This window comes from Malaclemys terrapin, chromosome 16 (genome assembly GCF_027887155.1).
Source record: "Malaclemys terrapin pileata isolate rMalTer1 chromosome 16, rMalTer1.hap1, whole genome shotgun sequence".
In the NCBI taxonomy this organism is placed as follows: Eukaryota; Metazoa; Chordata; order Testudines; family Emydidae; genus Malaclemys; species Malaclemys terrapin.
In genome coordinates, this window is record NC_071520.1 from 22,144,557 (window position 1) to 22,163,365 (window position 18,809).

At 44.5% G+C, this 18,809-nt stretch overlaps 1 protein-coding gene across 2 annotated transcripts in view; it reads left to right on the forward strand.

Moving 5' to 3' along the window:
- The window catches only part of TMEM132D (transmembrane protein 132D), a 416,714-nt gene that overhangs the window by 17,858 nt on the left and 380,047 nt on the right, over positions 1 to 18,809 (forward strand). The window lies entirely within an intron of this gene.

Genomic DNA, 18,809 nt, shown 5'->3' on the forward strand with positions numbered 1-18,809 from the left:
CAGTTTTTCACCAAAAAGTTGAGGCATGTTTTGGGGATAGGGTAAGACAAATTTTAGGATTGGATGTAGTATTTGTGTGTGTATGTATAATATATATACACACACACACAGAGACACTCCCCCCCCCCCCCCACACACACACACACACCACACACCCTGATTCTTTGGCTATTCTTTGTGTGGAACTTCCACTGATGTCAATGAATATTAGTGACAATTGATGAACTTTAGTGGTGTAGAGGGCAGCTACGATACTGGGCCCATTGGGAGGAGTTATTCTAGTAGGACGCAGCTTGCCTGTATGATGGGTGTTGTAATTGGTTGGGAATGTTTATTTTCCCCTTCAGTCCTGCTAAGTAATTTAATGGATAGCTCAGGTCTGAGGCAGTGCCTATGGGGATATCACCGTTGTAATGAAGGTGAGAGACACAGGAGTGCTAGGAAGAAATTTCACTTTATTTCCTGGACCCAGTCACGTGGCTGGGGTCATTATCCACTGACACCAGTGGCTACGGCTAAAACTGTTTCCAAAAGAAGCAGAACATCCCCCTTTTATAGCCCTGGCGTGGGGCCATGCCGGAGTGTTCCAGAGAGCCAGCTCTTGTCTCTCTGTCTCTCAAATTTGTACTAAGCAACACAGAACACTATTGTATGAGATGTCTCACATCTGCCTATTGCCCAGGCAGTTCACAGTTCTCAGGCACTTCATGCTTTTATTCCCTCCCACACCCCCAGTGAACTGGTGCTGTGGCTGAATTGATAAAGGCCTTAATATCTCATAAGATCTGGCTCAGGCTTCCTGTCCTCCTCTCCCTCTCCCCCCAACTCCCAGCCCTTATGGGTTAGTAACTAGATGCCACCTGGGAAATGTGAACCCATTACATGTACCACTGTGTGCAGTTTGTGTGTGTCAAGATGCAAAGCATTTACAAACATTTGCTAATCAGCGTCAGGGTTCCTGTGATTTTTTTTTTTTTTAAAACTAAGTCCATCTCACTTCTTTTTAAGGCATCAGGCTTTAAATCCAGCCTGTGTCAATTTATAATGTTTTATTTTATTACAATGGAATGGTTAGACCTGCATGGGGCAAATGGCTTTCTAAAGTGCTTTTGAGCCCCGGAGCTATCCCTTGTTTATACCTGTGAGCTCTCTTGGTGGAATTCAAATAAATAATTTTGTTGTGTGAAAGAAGCAGTATTAGATTTATTTCTAAATTCTTTTAAAGATGTCAGCGGGTAGCCCCAAGGATGCGAAAGAAAGGTACTGCTTGTCAACCTCCCTGACTGCTCTGAATTAGGCTGAACCTATTGGAAATGAAAGGTGCAGAGAGCACAGATGGAATAGATTGAAGTAACAGCTTCAAGTGAATTGAAAGGGCAGGTTTACTGGCTAAATGTGATCTCTGTGGGCCGAAAGATACCTAATGCATTGAAAGTGTCAGCCATTGTGGAGTCCTCCAAAGAATTGCTTAAGGCTTTTTGCTTTGGAGTCGCTTTTCACGGTAGCCTTTTCTTGTATTGACTCTTAGAGCTGCAAAAGGAAAATAAAACATTAAACATATAACTAGGGCCCTACCACATTCATAGTCCATTTTGGTCAATTTCACAGCCGTGGGATTTTAAAAATCATAAATGTCATGTGTTTAGCTATTTAAATCTGAAATTTCACAGTGTTGTAATTGTAGGGATCCTGACCCAAAAAGGAGTTGTGTGTGTGTGTGTGGGGGAATCACAAGGTTATTGTAGGGGGGGTTGCAGTATTGCTACCCCTTACTTCTATGCTGCTGCTGGTGGCAGTGCTGCCTTCAGAGCTGGGCAGCTGGAAAGCACAGAAGTCAGGATGGCCTGGTATGGTATTGCCACCCTTACTTCAGAGCTGGGCCCTCAATCAGCAGCCGCCACTCTCCAGCCACCCAGCTCTGAAGGCAGCAGCGCAGAACTAAAGGTGGCATAGTATGGTATTGCCACCCTTACCTCTGCGCTGATGCTGGTGGGGCGCTGCCTTCAGAGCTGGGCACCTGGCCAACAGCCACCGCTCTCCGGTTGCCCAGCTCTGAAGACCGTGCAGAAATAAGGGTGGCAATACTGTGATCCACCTAAAATAACCTTGTGACCCCTCCCCCCCCGCAACTCCCTTTTGGATCAGGACCCCCAATTTGAGACGCGCCGTCTCCCCCGTGAAATCTGTATAGGGTAGGGTAAAAGCACACAAAAGACCAGATTTCACAGTCCATGACGCATTTTTCATGGCTGTGAAGTTGGTGGGGCCCTACATATAACATTTACAGCATATGTGAAGTCACTACATGTTCTTATGCTGGTTGACATTCTGTTTTTTTGTATGTTAACAAACTTACATTCATGGAGCCTATTTAAGGGGTCTCCATTCTTCGCTCTATGTAACACCCAGGGCTACATTTTCATAGGCGCTCAGCCCCCATTTTAGGCACCAGAATTGGGGGCCAGATTTTCAGAACAGCTTAGCACATTAGATCTGCTCATGAGGGTCACGGTGGGAGCTGCTCTGTGTGATCTTAAGCACCCCTGTAACACTACTGCAATAGTATTTGTGCAAAATATGCCTTGTGAGGTATCATTTGATATTATTCACACCGGTCAATAATGTCACTGGGAAATATCTGTAACGATGTTATATGTGAAGTTATAAAGTCTCTCTATGTAATGTTACTAGCATATGTTTAAGGCCAGACGGCCTAGCTTAGGTAAAAGTGCTAAACAGGTTTGTCCTAGGTGAAATTTATCTATTAGCAGTAAACAAAGCCATCGAGCTAAACCAGAGGTGGTTATCCTGAGAATGAACTTGAGAGACAGAATTAACATGCCTCCTGCACCCTAGAGAGATACAGGGAACTGAATCCCCAGGAGACCGTCCTAACTTTTAGGAGAAAGACAATTCCTTTGGGAATATAAGGGATAGAGATAGACTCCATCTTTATTTTTCACTTTAAGGGGACAAAGAAAACAAGCAATTTGATCTCTGTGATGGGTCCTGGCCAGGCCGGCCAGTCCAAAGCTGGAAAGAAGGCTGTGGGTGAGAGAAACAATCTTGAACAAAGAGTGTGTCTTGCTAGATTAATTTTAGACTTTTGGATGTGTATTTTCACTTGTATTTGCTTGTGAGCATCTCTACCTTGATCTCTTTTTTTTTTCCTTGGTATCACTTAATCCAAGCTCTTTTGTTAATAAACTTGTTTTGCTTTCATTATATTCATTAGTGCTGTGTAAGTTCAGCAAAGCTTCTAATAAGCTGACAAGTTGAAATGTTAAAATGTGTCTGCAGAGGCAGTGAACCTAATACGTTTTTTGGGAGGGTGCCGTGAGGGGGACTGGTCCCTGAAGTAGGATGGTTTGGGGGTGAATTTGTGGCCAAAAGGGTAATAAAGTCAGTCTGCAAGGAGTAAATAAGTTGGGCAAAGAGAGGATGAGGCTTGTGGGCTGCTGGCAGGCTGTTGGGGTCAGAATTCTGGCAGCTAGAAGACATACAGGGTTAGAAGCAGATGTTGACTCAACCCCGTTTGTGGCCTAGGTGAACCGCAAAACTGGGGTGAGACTGAGTGCTGAACTTCTTTGAGACTCTGGCTCTTGTTGCGGGTCCTAAGCACTTTAACATCTGTCTCTGAGCATCTTTGTACAGCAATTGTACAGCTCCTAGCACAATGGGGCCTGCTTATGGAGGACCTCTAGTCACTAATGTATTACAGGTAATATTAGCATTATGGCAAAAGGTACTAATGGCTCTGAGCTTTTTTTGAAAATCTGGCCTCAATTGACTTCACTGGGAGTTACATACATCCTGAAGTGGGTGTGGGGAATAGGTACAAGTTGATCCTATATACATTATGTTTACTCAGTTCTCTGAAGGTAGAGAATTGAGCTGTGGCTCCTCTCGTGATTTTCTTATTCCGTGTTTGTCCCTTTGGTTTGATCTTTCAGGAAAGGTAATGGGCTGTCAAGGAAACAAATCGAGCTTTAGAACCCACCTTTCAAGCCATATTTCAGATGCTAGAAATGTAGGAGACAAAAATCAGTAGGCAGTTTAGAAGGGCAGCATATGGCAAACTTGTAAGCTGGCTAAAATTGTGCTGCTGTTTCCAGTGGCAATAGCATGTTTTTAATTTTAATTTAGATTTTCTGTGTTTTATTACCGAAAAGGCACAGGGTCAGCGTCTGCTGACTGCTTAAGGCCTTGGTCTTGAAATTCAGAGCTACTTACAGATCAGGCCCCAGCTATATCAGAGTCCACATTTCCATCTCTCAACCACCAAGACAGTTGTGCTCTTCTGGGGCAATGTGGATTGCAAATGCTTTTGGAAAGCTGGAGACAAGGCATTGTTCGCCAACGCAGGGGTCTGGTGTAGAACAAATTTCCACCATAACCAGAATAATATTTACAACTGCTGCTGCTCTCACCTTCCCCAAAATCCTTGACCCCAAGCAGAGGTCTTAGAGGAGATGGCGACTTGATGATGTTTGCTTGAGGCCTCACAGTTGAACTAGGAGATGCTCTGATGGCATCATTGTGATTCTAGTATAAAGCCCTAAAACGTATGTAGGATGAAATTCTGGCCCCACTGAAGTCAACGGGAGTTTTGCCATTGACTTCATGGGGCCAGGATTTCACCCATAGATTACATAATTGCAACCAGTATAGCTCAGCAGCACACAAACCAATTACGTGCTTTGTTCCTGATTTCCTTTGCAATTCCTTACACTCGAAACAGTGCATCCCTCATCCCTCTTGGTTAACTCATAAGGCCCAGTTCTCTTGTCCTTACTCAGCCCAAAAAAGTCATTACAATAAAATGGGAGTGTTTTGCTAACTCAGGGCCAGATTCTACCACCCTTACTCACGCCGAGCAGCACTTTACTTGGTAGAAAAGCCCCAGTAATGATACAGGATGGTATAAATGGGCTGAATATTATCGTCCCATATTGGGAATAGGAATTATTGTAGGATAACGTGGTGTGGCCAATTTTGAGTTATTAATAGCACCAAGGGTTAAAACATTATTTGATGTGTATGAAATGTCACAAGTCTTGTTGTTTAGCCCTTGTGTGGCTTTTGATTGTCTCCAGTGCCTCTATCTCCTTGTGGCTGTTGGCCTCAGTCCTGGTGTAAACCATAGCACAATGGGTCATTGATGCTGCAAATGTTTCCTTCCTTTGGAAAAGGTGGAGCAAAGCATTAACAACATGAATTCAATAAAGAATGGATGGGCTAGTGCATTAGCCATTAGTCTGTCATCCCTTTGAAGTGCAGTGTTTTTTCAAGTCAATACAGAGGCTAATGAGCTATGATTGGGGGCTGTGCCAGCCAACCTCCCCCATCTACAGAATCTCTCTGATCAACAGTATATATACAATCAATACATGAAATACGGAGGGACACATCCCTCAGACTAGATTTGTTGTCTCAGGTTTCATCTGCTCACTAGCAAACGGAATGCCTCTGTCTGCCTACTAGGTGCATTGTTAGAACAATCAGGCTTTGCTACCAATACTGGTTCGGATCCCTCCCAAAACAAAGGGATTTGTTACTTTCATTGAAAGCCGTTAGCATCCTTTACAAGATGAATTTTGAGGCCTCAGCTTCTTTGTTAGAAATTCAGATAATTTGAATACCCATATTGACTGACTGTTTTGAAGGCATTGAAATTCCTTCTCAGTGCCCCCTTCCTCTCACAAGTTGGTCTTTCAGGTTCAGAATTTCAGAGAGGGGAAAATAAAACATAGTGGAGAATAAACAAAGTTGCCTTTGTTTGGAAAGCATAAAGTGGAATAAACATGAAGCATCACATCCAGCATCTTAACAAGAAATTTCTCATAGTTAGAGGCACCAGCTAGGAAATATCTCCCTTTATTTTAATACTAACACTGACATCTATAAGGCTATGGAATAATCCCCCAAGAGAAATGGTGGACACCACATCACTTGAGTCATTTAAAACGGGAGGGCACAAGAATATACTCCAGGGAAAACAGATCGGTGACGTTATGAGTATATTGGCTCAGCCTTCCTCTTCTGCGATCTGTTAGCTAGAGTCCAGGAAGTCCTCAGAAGCAGACATTCTGCAAAAAGAACAAGTGGCACCTTAGAGACTAACAAATTTATTTGAGCATAAGCTTTCATGGGCTAAAGTCCACTTCATCAGATGCAGGCACTGGAAAATACAGTAGGAAGATATATACAGAGAACATGAAAAAATGGGGGTTGCCATACCAACTCTAATTAGACTAATCGATTAAGGTGGGCTATTATCAGCATTACTGTCAACATTCTGCAAAGGCTGCCTGAATCCTGAGACGCCTTTCCACAGCAGAATCAAACCAGTTTGGCAGTATTCAGGGCTTTCAGTGCCCATGGAGGGTTGGATCAGGATCTGCTCTCAGGATTAAGCAGCTGATTGATATTAAATGGGAGTTCAGATACATTCTAGTCAACCCAGAATACAGCTAGAGAAAAAAATCAGGGCTTTGGAGCGGAGTCTGGAGCTGGAGCGCGGAGCAGCTCCGAAGCAGTGGAGCTGCAGGTTTTTGCCTGGAGCTGGAGCGGAGCCGGAGCACAGCTCCAAAGCCCTGGAAAAAATCTTATGTGCAGTGCAGAGTCCACATCAGCTTTCTAAAAGGAGTCTTTGTCATTTTGATTCAGAGCTGGTTGTACACAAAATGCCCGGTTTTCTTAATAGGATGCCCCATTTCTGCATTTAGATGCACCCAAGCAAGTGTGGGTTCCCATGGTCCCCTTTTACATGCCCGAAAGGTGACTAAATCAGCCACATTTGGAAACCGGCATATGCTGAAGTTGTTAGAAATGTCTTTTTCTCTTGCTTGGAAATCCACAGATTGCTAATTTTTTTTAAACATCCCCAGAGGATTCAGGCAGGTGAGGTGATCGTAAATTTTCACAGAGCCATTAGCTATTGAGACATGACTTAAAAGGTGGGAATAATTCAATGTTTATTTCCCGTGTGATTTCCCTTGGAGTATCTAGTAGCTAATGTGTTAAAAGCCGATTCTCCCTGGGATACTGCTTGTCTAACAGGCTTCATAACTAGCATGACAAAGCCTTTTTATTATGATTATTTATTTTCTTTTTCATTTTTGCTTTCAGAAAATTGGAGAAACCGCAAATATTGAGAGAAGGTTTCCTTAGCTACCTATTTTGGGGACATCACATTTCCACAGTGTGTCTTCACACCTATATGTGTGTATAGGAGTGGGTCTGGGTATACGTCTGGGTATGCTCTTGTGGCTGTGTGGTCTGGGCTCAGGCCTGGGTGTCAGACTCCTGACTTCATTGACTTTATTAGATCGAGTCCATACTCCTGTATAACACAGGCCAGAGAAGTTCATCCAGCTATTGAGTCTAATAACTTGGGTTTGACTCAAGCACATCTTCCAGAAAGGAATCCTGTCTTTGATTTGAAGACTTTAAGAGCTGGAGATGGATGGATGCTTTATTTAACACCTTTTGGTCAGATTATAATCTCTTACACCTCACCAGGTCAAATTCAGCCAGGGCATAAGTACTCGCAGCTCTGTTGGCTTGAGTGGGATTAAACCTGCGTATATAAGACCAGAATGTGGACTGTGGACTGTGGACTGCAGTGGGTTTATACTGGTGTAAATGTCATAGCTGACCCTTGGATTGTACACTAAGAGACAAATTCTGACTTCTTCTCCATGGCTGCAGAAAGACCCACGGGAGTGGTACTGCTGGGATAACATGAGTGGCGGCTTCTTGCATAGTAACCCCCTCGATGGGAGCGGGCCGGGGATTTGCTAATCTGCAGCTCTTCCAGTTCTCACTCCTGTGTGTCGTGGGGAGGCAAGATGCACTAATTAAGCTCAAGAAGTTTCAGCAGACTGGCTTTTATTGGGGGCAGCTCTTGTTTTGAAAGGTTAATTCTGGAAAAGTATAAAGCTGCTGAAAGATTTAAATTGACTGACTGGTCAGTACATTAGACCCAAGGGATCAATAATAACTTACACTGGAAAAGGTTACATCTCTCTGATGTGGGAAAGAATCAGAAATGTTTCTGGAAGTTTGGCCTGGTTTATAAAGGATTCAGGCTCCTGGCTAGTTTCTGGGGCTCACAATTGGAGGTGAGGGGAGCCAGCAGTGGGGGCTATACTATAGCAGGAGACCCCTGGCTGATGTCTGAATTCCATGCCTGGTGATTCTAGCTGGTGTGGAGAAGACATGGGGCCACGATATCGCCCTTTCAATAGCTAGTTCCCATTGGAGACCTAGCAGGGAGCAGCGCTTGTTCTCCCCTGCGTGGTCATATACAGTTCCTGTGCGAAAGCACCGAGTAAGGGGAGATAAATGCAATTTGTTCCTCCTCCTTCACCTGTACCAAACTGGCGCACTGTAGCCCTAAAATCAGGTTTGATACAGAAACATTTTATGGCTACTATTGGAGCTCTACGGGACAACGTTCTAAAAAAAACTCTGAGCGTGAGGAGAGGGGTGCGTGCCAGAATCCTGACTGAGGTGCCATTATTTCAGAACCATATTAGAGGATGTGATGGAAAATAACTTTTTCTTCAAGGATTTCTGGACCATCCTGTTGAACTGCTCAGAGAATGATAACCCTGTCAGCGAAGTCCATAGGATGGTTACAAATACCAGTTGAACTGATCTCATTCTGTATTCATTTCTATTGGATTTCCGAGCAGCTTTCAATTTGTTTGTATTCAGTTCACGTCTGTAAGATTATCTTCACAACAGGTTTTCCAGTCATGTCTATTCCTCCTCTTGTGTTATGTATGTACTGTACTCTCTCCTGGATATTATTATTATAAGGATTATCTAGACCATCCCTGACAGGTGTTTGGAGATTTTTAAGAGCAGGTTGGACAATGACGGAGATTCCACAAGCTCCCTAGGCAATTTATTCCAGTGCTTAACCACCCTGACGGTTAAGAAGTTTTTCCTAATGTCCAACCTAAACCACCCTTGCTGAAATTTAAGCCCATTGCTTCTTGTCCTATGATCAGAGGTTAAAGAGAACAATTTTTCTTCCTCTTCCTTGTAACAACCTTTTATGTACTTGAAAACTGTTATGTCCCCTCTGTCTTCTCTTCTCCAGATTAAACAAACCCAATTTTTTCAGTCTTTCCTCATAGGTCATGTTTTCTAGGCTTTAATCATTTTTGTTGCTCTTCTCTGAACTTTCTCAAATTTGTCCACATCTATCCTAAAATGTGGCACCCAGAACAGGACACAATAGTCCAGTTGAGGCCTAATCAGCATGGAGTAGAGCAGAAGAATTCTTATGTCTTGCTTACAACACTCCTGCTAATACATCCCAGAATGATGTTTGCTTTTTTTGCAACAGTGTTACACTGTTGACTCATATTTAGCTTGTGATTCAATATGACCCCTAGATCCCTTTCTGCAGTACTCCTTCCTAGGCAGTCATTTCCCATTTTATATGTGTGCAAAAGATTGTATCTTCCTAAGTGGAGTACTTTGCATTTGTCCTTATTGAATTTCATCCTATTTACTTCAGACTATTTCTCCAGTTTGTCCAGATCATTTTGAATTTTAATCCTATCCTCCAATGCACTTGCAACCCCTCCTAGCTTGGTATCAGCCTCAAACTTTATAAGTGTACGCTCTCTGCCATTATCTAAATCATTGATGAAGCTATTGAACAGAACCAGACTCAGAACTAATCCCCGTGGAACCCCACTCAATATGCCCTTCCATTTTAACTGTGAATCACTGCTGATTACTCTCTGGGAATAGTTTTCCAACCAGCTGTGCACCCATCTTATAGTAGCTCCATCTAGGTTGTATTTTCCTAGTTTGTTTATGAGAAGGTCATGCAAGACCGTATCAAAAGCCTTACTGACATCAAGAAACACCACATCTACTGCTTCCTCCCTATCCACCAGGCTTGTTACCCTGTCAAAGAAAGCTATTAGGTTGGCTTGAAATGATTTGTTCTTGACAAATCCATGCCGACTATTACTTGTCACCTTCTAGATTTTTGCAAATTGATTGCTTAATTATTTGTTCCATTATCTTCCCGAGTTGTGAAGTTAAGCTGTTTGGTTGTCCTTATTCCCCATTTTATAGATTGGCACTATATTTACCCCTTTCCAGTCATCTGGAATCTCTCCAGTCTTTTCAAAGATAATCGCTAATGGCTCAGATATCTCCTCAGTCAGCTCCTTGAGGGTATGTCTACACTATGAAATTAGGTCGAATTTATAGAAGCCAGTTTTATAGATATAGGTTTTATACAGTCGATTGTGTGTGTCCCCACATAAAATGCTCTAAGTGCATGAAGTCGGCGGACTGCGTCCACAGTACCGAGGCTAGCATCGACTTCTGGAGTGTTGCACTGTGGGTAGCTATCCCACAGTTCCCGCAGTCTCCGCCGCCCATTGGAATTCTGGGTTGAGATCCCAATGCCTGATGATACAAAACAGCGTCGCGGGGGGTTCTGGGTACATGTCGTCAGGCCCCTCCCCCTCCGTCAGAGCAACGGCAGACAATCGATTCGCGCCTTTTTACCTGGGCTACCTGTGCAGACAACATACCACGGCAAGCACGGAGCCCGTTCAGCTCAGCTCACCGTCACCATATGTCATCTGGGTGCCGGCAGACGTGGTACTGCATTGCTACACAGCAGCAGCTAATTGCCTTTTGGCAGTAGACGGTGCAGTATGACTGGTAGCCGTCATCGGCTATCTGGGTGCTGGCAGAGGCAGACGTGGGGCTGCATTACTACACAGCAGCAGCCCCTTGCCTTTTGGCAGTAGATGGTGTATTACGACTGGTATCCGTCATCGTCGTATTCCAGTTCAATCAGAGGCACCTGGGCAGACATGCTTTGTCTCCTGGAGACTCAGTCTTGCCGACAGTCCTATTGAACCGTCTTGACGATGATGCCTAGCAGTCGTAGTACAGCATCTTCTGCCAAGCACCCAGAAGATGCCGATGGCTATCAGTCATGCTGCACTGTCTTCTGCCAGCTTAAGATGTAAAAAACAGATGGACCAGATTTGTTCTGTATTCATTTGCTTCCCCCTCCCTCCATGAAATCAACGGACTGCTAAACCCAGGGTTTTGAGTTCAATCTTTGGGGGGGGGCATTCTGTGTGACAGTTGTTTGTGTTTCTCCCTGAGGCACAGCCACCTTTGTTGATTTTAATTCCCTGTACCCGTATGCCATGTCGTCAATTGCCACTCCCTCCCTCCGTCAGTTTCGCACCTTTTTTCAGACCAGACGCCATAGCACTGGGATCATGGAGCCCGCTCAGATCGCCGCGGCAATTATGAGCACTATGAACACCACGCGCATTGTCCTGGAGTATATGCAGAACCAGGACATGCCAAAGCAAAACCAGGACCAGCCAAGGAGGCGATCGCAGCGCAGCGACGAGAGTGATGAGGAAATTAACATGGACATAGACCTCTCACAAAGTACGGGCCCCAGCAATGTGCAAAACATGGTGTTACTGGGACAGGTTCATGGCATGGAACGCCGATTTTGGGCCCGGGAAACAAGCACAGACTGGTGGGACCGCATCGTGTTGCAGGTGTGGGACGATTCTCAGTGGCTGCGAAACTTTCGCATGCGTAAGGGCACTTTCATGGAACTTTGTGACTTTCCTTTGTGGTTTGACACAAGGTTTGCTTTCCCCTGCCCTGAAGCGCCAAAATACTAGGATGAGAGCAGCCCTCACAGTTGAGAAGCGAGTGGCGATAGCCCTGTGGAAGCTTGCAATGCCAGACAGCTACCGGTCAGTCGGGAATGAATTTGGAGTGGGCAAATCTACTGTGGGGGCTGCTGTGATCCACGTTGCCAGAGCAATCAAAGACCTGGTGATATCAAGGGTAGTGACTCTGGGAAACGTGCAGGTCATAGTGGATGGCTTTGCTGCAATGGGATTCCCAAACTGTGGTGGGGCGATAGACGGAACCCATATCCCTATCTCGGCACCGGAGCAACAAGCCACCGAGTACATAAACCGCAAGGGGTACTTTTCAATGCTGCTGCAAGCCCTGGTGGATCACAAGGGACGTTTCACCAACATCAACATGGGATGGCCGGAAAAGGTACATGATGCTCGCGTCTTCAGGAACTCTGGTCTGTTTCGAAAACTGGAGGAAGGGACTTTCTTCCTGGACCAGAAAATGACCGTTGAGGATGTTGAAATGCCTATCGTTATCCTTGGGGACCCAGCCTACCCCTTAATGCCATGGCTCATGAAGCCGTACACAGGCACCCTGGACAGTAGTCAGGACCTGTTCTACTATAAGCTGAGCATGTGCCGAATGGTGGTGGAATGTGCATTTGGATGTTTAAAAGCACGCTGGCTTTTACTGACTTGGATAGACCTCAGTGAAACCAATATCCCCATTGTTATTGCTGCTTGCTGTGCGCTCCACAATATCTGTGAGAGTAAGGGGGAGACATTTATGGCGGGGTGGGAGGTTGAGGCAAATCGCCTGGCCGCTGATTACGCGCAGACAGACACCAGGGCGGTTAGAAGAGTACAGCAGGGTGCGGTGCGCATCAGAGAAGCTTTGAAAACCAGTTTTGTGACTGGCCAGGCTACGGGGTGAAACTTCTGTTTGTTTCTCCTTGATGAACCCTTCCTCCCCCACACCGTCCCCGTTCACTCTACTTCCCTGTAAACTAACCACCCTCCCTTCCCCCCTTCGAGCACCTCTTATATTGAGGGCCTGCCGGTTTGGTGTGAGAGATCACTCACGCAGTGCCAGGCAACAGAATTCGGCTTGCAGGCAGCCATGGTAAGCCACAGTCATTTGGCTTTTTTAACCTTCATAACATGTGGGAATGGTTTCAAACATACCAAGGACCCATTGGGTTGGCCATTTAAAATGGGTTTGCAATGTAAAAGGAGGGGCTGGGGTTTCCGGGTTAACATGCAGCACAAACCCAACTACCGCTCCCCCCCCCCCACACACACACAATTCTCTGGGATGATCACTTCACCCCTCTCCCCCACCACGTGGCTAACAGCAGGGAACATTTCTGTTCAGCCGAGCAGGAACGGGCACCTTTGAATGTCCCCTTAATAAAATCACCCCATTTCAACCAGGTGACCGTGAATGATATCACTCTCCTGAGGATAACAAAGCGAGATAAGGAATGGATGTTGTCTGCATGCCAGCAAACACCGGGACTATACGCTGCCATGCTTTGTTATGCAATGATTGCAGACTACGTGCTACTGGCCTGGCGTGGTAAAGTGTCCTACCATGGCGGACGGGATAAGGCAGCCCTCCCCAGAAACCTTTTGCAAAGGCTTTGGGAGTACATGAGGGAGAGCTTTCTGGAGATGTCCCTGGAGGATTTCTGCTCCATCCCCATACACGTTAACAGACTTTTACAGTAGCTGTACTGGCCGTGATTGTCAGGGCAAATTAATCATTAATCATTAAACATGCTTGCTTTTAAACCATGTGTAATATTTACAAAGGTACACTCACCAGAGGTCCCTTGTGTGCCCTCAGCATCTGGGAGCATGCCTTGGTTGAGTTCGGGGGTTACTGGTTCCAGGTCCAGGGTAATAAACATATCCTGGCTGTTGGGGAAACCGGTTTCTCCGCTTCCTTGCTGTGAGCTATCTTCATTGTCTTCATCATCATCATCATCATCTTCCGTGTACCCCGAACCCGCTTCCTTGTTGCGTGTTTCTCCATTGACGGAGTCAAAGCACATGGTTGGGGTAGTGGTGGCTGCACCCCCTAGAATGGCATGCAGCTCCACGTAGAAGCGGCATGTTTGCGGCTCTGCCCCACATCTTCCGTTTGCCTCTCTGGCTTTGTGGTAGGCTTGCCTTAGCGCCTTAATTTTCACACGGCACTGCTGTGCGTCCCTGTTATGGCCTGTGTCCTTCATGGCCTTTGAGACTTTTTCTAATATTTTTCCATTTCGTTTACTGCTACAGAGTTCAGCTAGCACTGATTCACCTCCCCATATGGCGAGCATATCCTGTGCCTCCCGTTCTGTCCATGCTGGAGCTCTTTTGCGATCCTGGGACTCCATCATGGTTACCTGTGCTGATGAGCTCTGCGTGGTCACCTGTGCTCTCCACGCTGGGCAAAGAGGAAATGAAATTCAAAAGTTCGCGGGGCTTTTCCTGTCTACCTGGTCAGTGCATCTGAGTTGAGAGTGCTGTCCAGAGCAGTCACAATGAAGCACTGTGGGAAAGCTCCCGGAGGCCAATAACGTCGAATTCCGGCCACACTACCCCAAATCTGACCCGCAAAGGCCGGTTTTAGCGTTAATCCCCTCATTGGAGGTGGAGTAAAGAAACTGGTTTAAAGGGCCCTTTAAGTCGAAAGAAAGGGCTTCGTCGTGTGGACGTGTCCAGGCTTAATTCGATTTAACGCTGCTAAAGTCGACCTAAACTCGTAGTGTAGACCAGGCCTGAGTATTGTAGTATTTCATCAGGCCCTGGTGACTTGAAAACATCTTACGTGTCTAAGTAATTTTTAACTTGTTCTTTCCCTATTTTAGCCTCTGATCCTACCTCATTTCCACTGACATTCATTAAGTTAGATGTCCAATTGCTACTAAACTCCTTGGTGAAAACTGAAACAAAAAAATCATTTATCACTTCTGCCATTTGCATATTTTCTGTTCTCCCCCCCTCACCCCCACCCCACCTCCTTGAGTCATGAGCCTACTCTGTCTTTGGTCTTCCTTTTGCTTCTAATGTATCTGTAGAATGTTTTCTTGTCACCTTTTATGTCTCTAGCTAGTTTAATAACAAAGAGATGGTCTTTGAAGAGCTTACAATCTAAATATGAGAGACAACAGATAGACACAGCAGACAGCTGGGAGCAGAAGTAAACTGGTCAGCATGATAAGCAATGGACACAGTACATCAATTGCCTAACCATTGTCAAATTTTTTTTCTACCCTTCTAAAACCAAAACTTTCTTAAACAGAAAAGGCAAAGGCCTTCTGATATTAGACGTGGGTTGCAGAATGAAGCAACTGTGGTAGCTCCTCCAGTCCTTTTACAGAATCCTCCCAATGCCTATGTTTTCTTAAACCCTTGAACATATTTGACAGGCCTTGACAAAAAAGGAGAATTTAAAATACAATGTCAGAAATTGTGGGTTTTAATAAAAAATCTGTGAGACATTAAAATGCTGTTGGAACCTGCTGATTATTAATGCAGAAAAAAAGAAATTAATAAAAGGGGGGGGGGGAGAAAATGAACAGAGTAGAATTAATACAACCTTGGCTGAAGTTTGTGGCTTTGACAAAAAAGATATCTCCGAGGAGCAACGGGACTCAGGCTTGATTAAACTGGGATTTCAGAAATTCTCTGCACTGACTGAAATAAAAAGGCATTCAATCTAATTAGACACTATTGTGGAGAAAGGCAGGAGAGGTATTTCCAACCCACTGATTATTTCTACAACTTTTAATCCACAAGAAGTCTTTATAAGTATTTTAAGAGATTTGTTTTTCTTCCCAAGGGAATTTGGCCTGAAAATCTAATCTTTTGATAACTTTGGTTAGGAAAACTAGGTCATGGGGAAACCATGAAATGGTCCAATCACAATGCACAAGCTTTCAGGAGGGCCACACTATAATTTTTTTTGGTGGAAGGTTCATATTTGGCCCAAATACCTTGATTCTACTTTGGTGCAGCCAAAGATATTGCACATCTCTTATTTTACTTGTTCCTTCAAGAGCCAGTATGGCTTCTGACATTTTCTAGGATCTGCTACATGTTACAGCCTCATGATGGCTGCTTTTCTTGCTTCAACTCTGTCCTTTCAATAGGTAAGTTAGGGCTGATCCACACTAACCCCCCAGTTTGAACTAAGATACGCAATTTCAGCTACGTGAATAACGTAGCTGAAGTCAAAGTACCTTAGTTCAAACTACAAGGTACTTACCGTGGGTCCACACGCGGCAGGCAGGCTCCCCCGTCGACTCTGCGTACTCCTCTCGTGGAGCAGGAGTACCGGCGTCGACGGCGAGCACTTCCGGGACCGATTTATCGCGTCTAGACAAGATGCGATAAATCGATCCCGGAAGATAGATTGCTTACCGCCAAACCCGGAGGTAAGTATAGACGTACCCTTACACACATTTTGCTCCCTGAGAGTCTGATCCGCTGGCCGTTGAAGTCAGTGTGCATCACGTATTTGAGATAATTGGGACAGATTATCTTTTTTCATTTACACTGGGTGCAACTCTTTTGGCTTTATTGGAATTACTCCTGATTTAAACCAGTGTAAGTGAGCTGAGAATCAGGCCCAGTAGCTTCAGTTCTGATTTCTAGACTAACTACCTACCTTAAGGCCCGTTCATTGTTACTATTAACCTTTAGGAAATCTAGAGAAATCTGATGCTGCCCCATTATGCTAGAGTTACCTCTTACACCATACATGTAAGGAGATGTGGAGATGTGTCTAATAGCTTCAAATTTTGCTTTTCATTTAATGGCTTGATCATCCTGTGTTAAGGGGTAAGATGTTAAGACAAATTGCCATACGTACTGTAAATTGTCTTTAGAGTATTGTGCAGGTACCAGTTTTAGAACCCCCTGCTAGTCTGTAAGGTAATTTCACAGCATTTTGGAAAATCTCTAGGCATTTGGAAGTGATGAGCAACTTTCTTTAAGCTATAAGGTGAAGGGACCTTTCCTATACACCTTACCATTACTGGAGAAGAACAAAGACTAATATGAAAAAGTTTAAGGAATTGTGTGTTCTGGAAAACAACCTAATTAGTTTCAAGGTACATTTATGAATGGGATTATATGGTGGGGTTACCTGCCATGGCAGGGGACCAGACTTGATTACCCAAGAGATCCCTTCCAGTCCTATGTCTTAGGTTCCTCTGAATGGAACTAGTCATTAGCCTATTAGAACTGGGCGGGGGGGGGGGGAAGGGGGCAGCAGAGGGAGCTGGTTCTGCTCCCATGCTTGTGTAACGTAATATAGTTGACTTCAACAGTTACTCCAGATTTATGCTGCTGTGAGTGAGAGGGGAACTGGGCCCAAAGATTCAAAATCAGCCCCGCAATAAAGGAGTCTGGGCCATAGAAATGTCATTCCTGAACAGATGGCTTAGCAGGTGGGCCTTTCACTTTCCAGAGTGATTTCTGATATCAAAGCCCTTTGGGCAGTGTGGTGCAAATCTAACTATATGTTGCTCCTGGAAGGCTGAGAAGTTGCATGTATGATTTCACTGTCAAACCGCTATTGGTTTGGACAGCTTGGCTAATCAGTGGAAACATCATCTAAGGTGCTGTGCCCATTTTAGTTAAAGTCTCCAGGGAAAGTTTCCTTTTATGGTCATTGCTTATGTAAACCAAATTCCTTGTGGCCTAATATGTCCTAAGAGTAAGCAAGTGTAAGTGAATTCAGTGCTTTCCCCTATCCTGACCTCTTATTTGTAGCGTTCTGAATTGAGGGGATTTTATGATCTGTAGTATCCCTGTTCCAAGGACACAGTTCAGAGCTCATTTTGGTTTGGTGTGGTTGAAGCTTGGGTTAGAGCTTATTCTATGTACATATATATATGCTGTCTTTACTTTTAACTGCTACCTACATGCATGCTTTTGCTGAGCTAAATTAATGATGTATGTGTTACTCAATCATTCCTATTTTCATAGGTCTGACGCCTTGAGAAATCTCAACATTCCCAACTCCCACACCAATGCCATGGAGGGGTTCAAACAATGGAATCTGAGCCTCATTGTTTTGGGAACAGAGCATGCAGTAGAGGAACAGTAATATATCTCCAGCCTCTTGTGTACACATTCCCTTACTAGTGTGCTCAGTAAAAAAGGATGGGGTGTAAACAGAGAATGGGCGTGGTCTCAGGAGACAGGCTTCAGCCCAGTCTTCAGGATGCTAATGAGTCATGCATTCCCCCCTTAGGCTTCACTCCTACTATTAGGCCGGAGTAACAGGGTGGCTTTGGAGCCGCACTTTTATTAATGCACTATCAAGTTCCCTTGCACTCCCTATCTTCCTCATCACTTCTTGCCTTGCAGTGGTATGTGGAACACAGGCTTTCACTCTGCAGCCTGGAGTCATTCAGGGCGTGTTGTGAGGATCAACGACTTAATATTTGTGTAACACTTTTGAAGATACAAAGTGCTGTCTTCTTAAAATGTCCGGAAGGTTGATGTGTTCAGAATAAATATCTAGAAATCCAGATGCTTATCCAGAGCACTCTCAAACTCTTTGATCTGGAAAGCAGGCTTGAGGTATAATAGGAAAAGACTTAATAACCAGACACTGACTTCAGTGGAGTTACTCTGTATTTACTCTTCAATGCTTGTGTCAGAATCTGGTCCATTCTTGTGGGATTTCCAATTCTTTTTGCTTCAGTACAGCTTGAATGTAAATCGTGAGGAACAGAGATGAGCAAACATTGTATTTTAAAAAGTGTAATCATGATATACCAGAAGCCTGAAAAAAGATTTGTTGGAAAGAATGGGGGCCTCTTGTTTTATTCGGAGCTGGTTTGGTAGGGATGGATAAGATTTAAGCCATTAAATAATTGTGAAACTATTGTAAAACCTATAGAAAACACGATCTCTGCGGATGCTTTATAAGCTGTTTGAAAACTATATTTTGTATGACTGTCCTCACATAAAGACTTGTCTGTCTCTTGTAGCCTTCTACAATGGAAAGCTCTCTGATCCAGCACTGTTGGGGCTTAGTTGACTCATCCCCTGCCTGTATGAGCTGTGAGCGCACACATTTCTGAATTAGTGATAATTCTGAAGAGATGTTTCAGTAAATCATGGAGA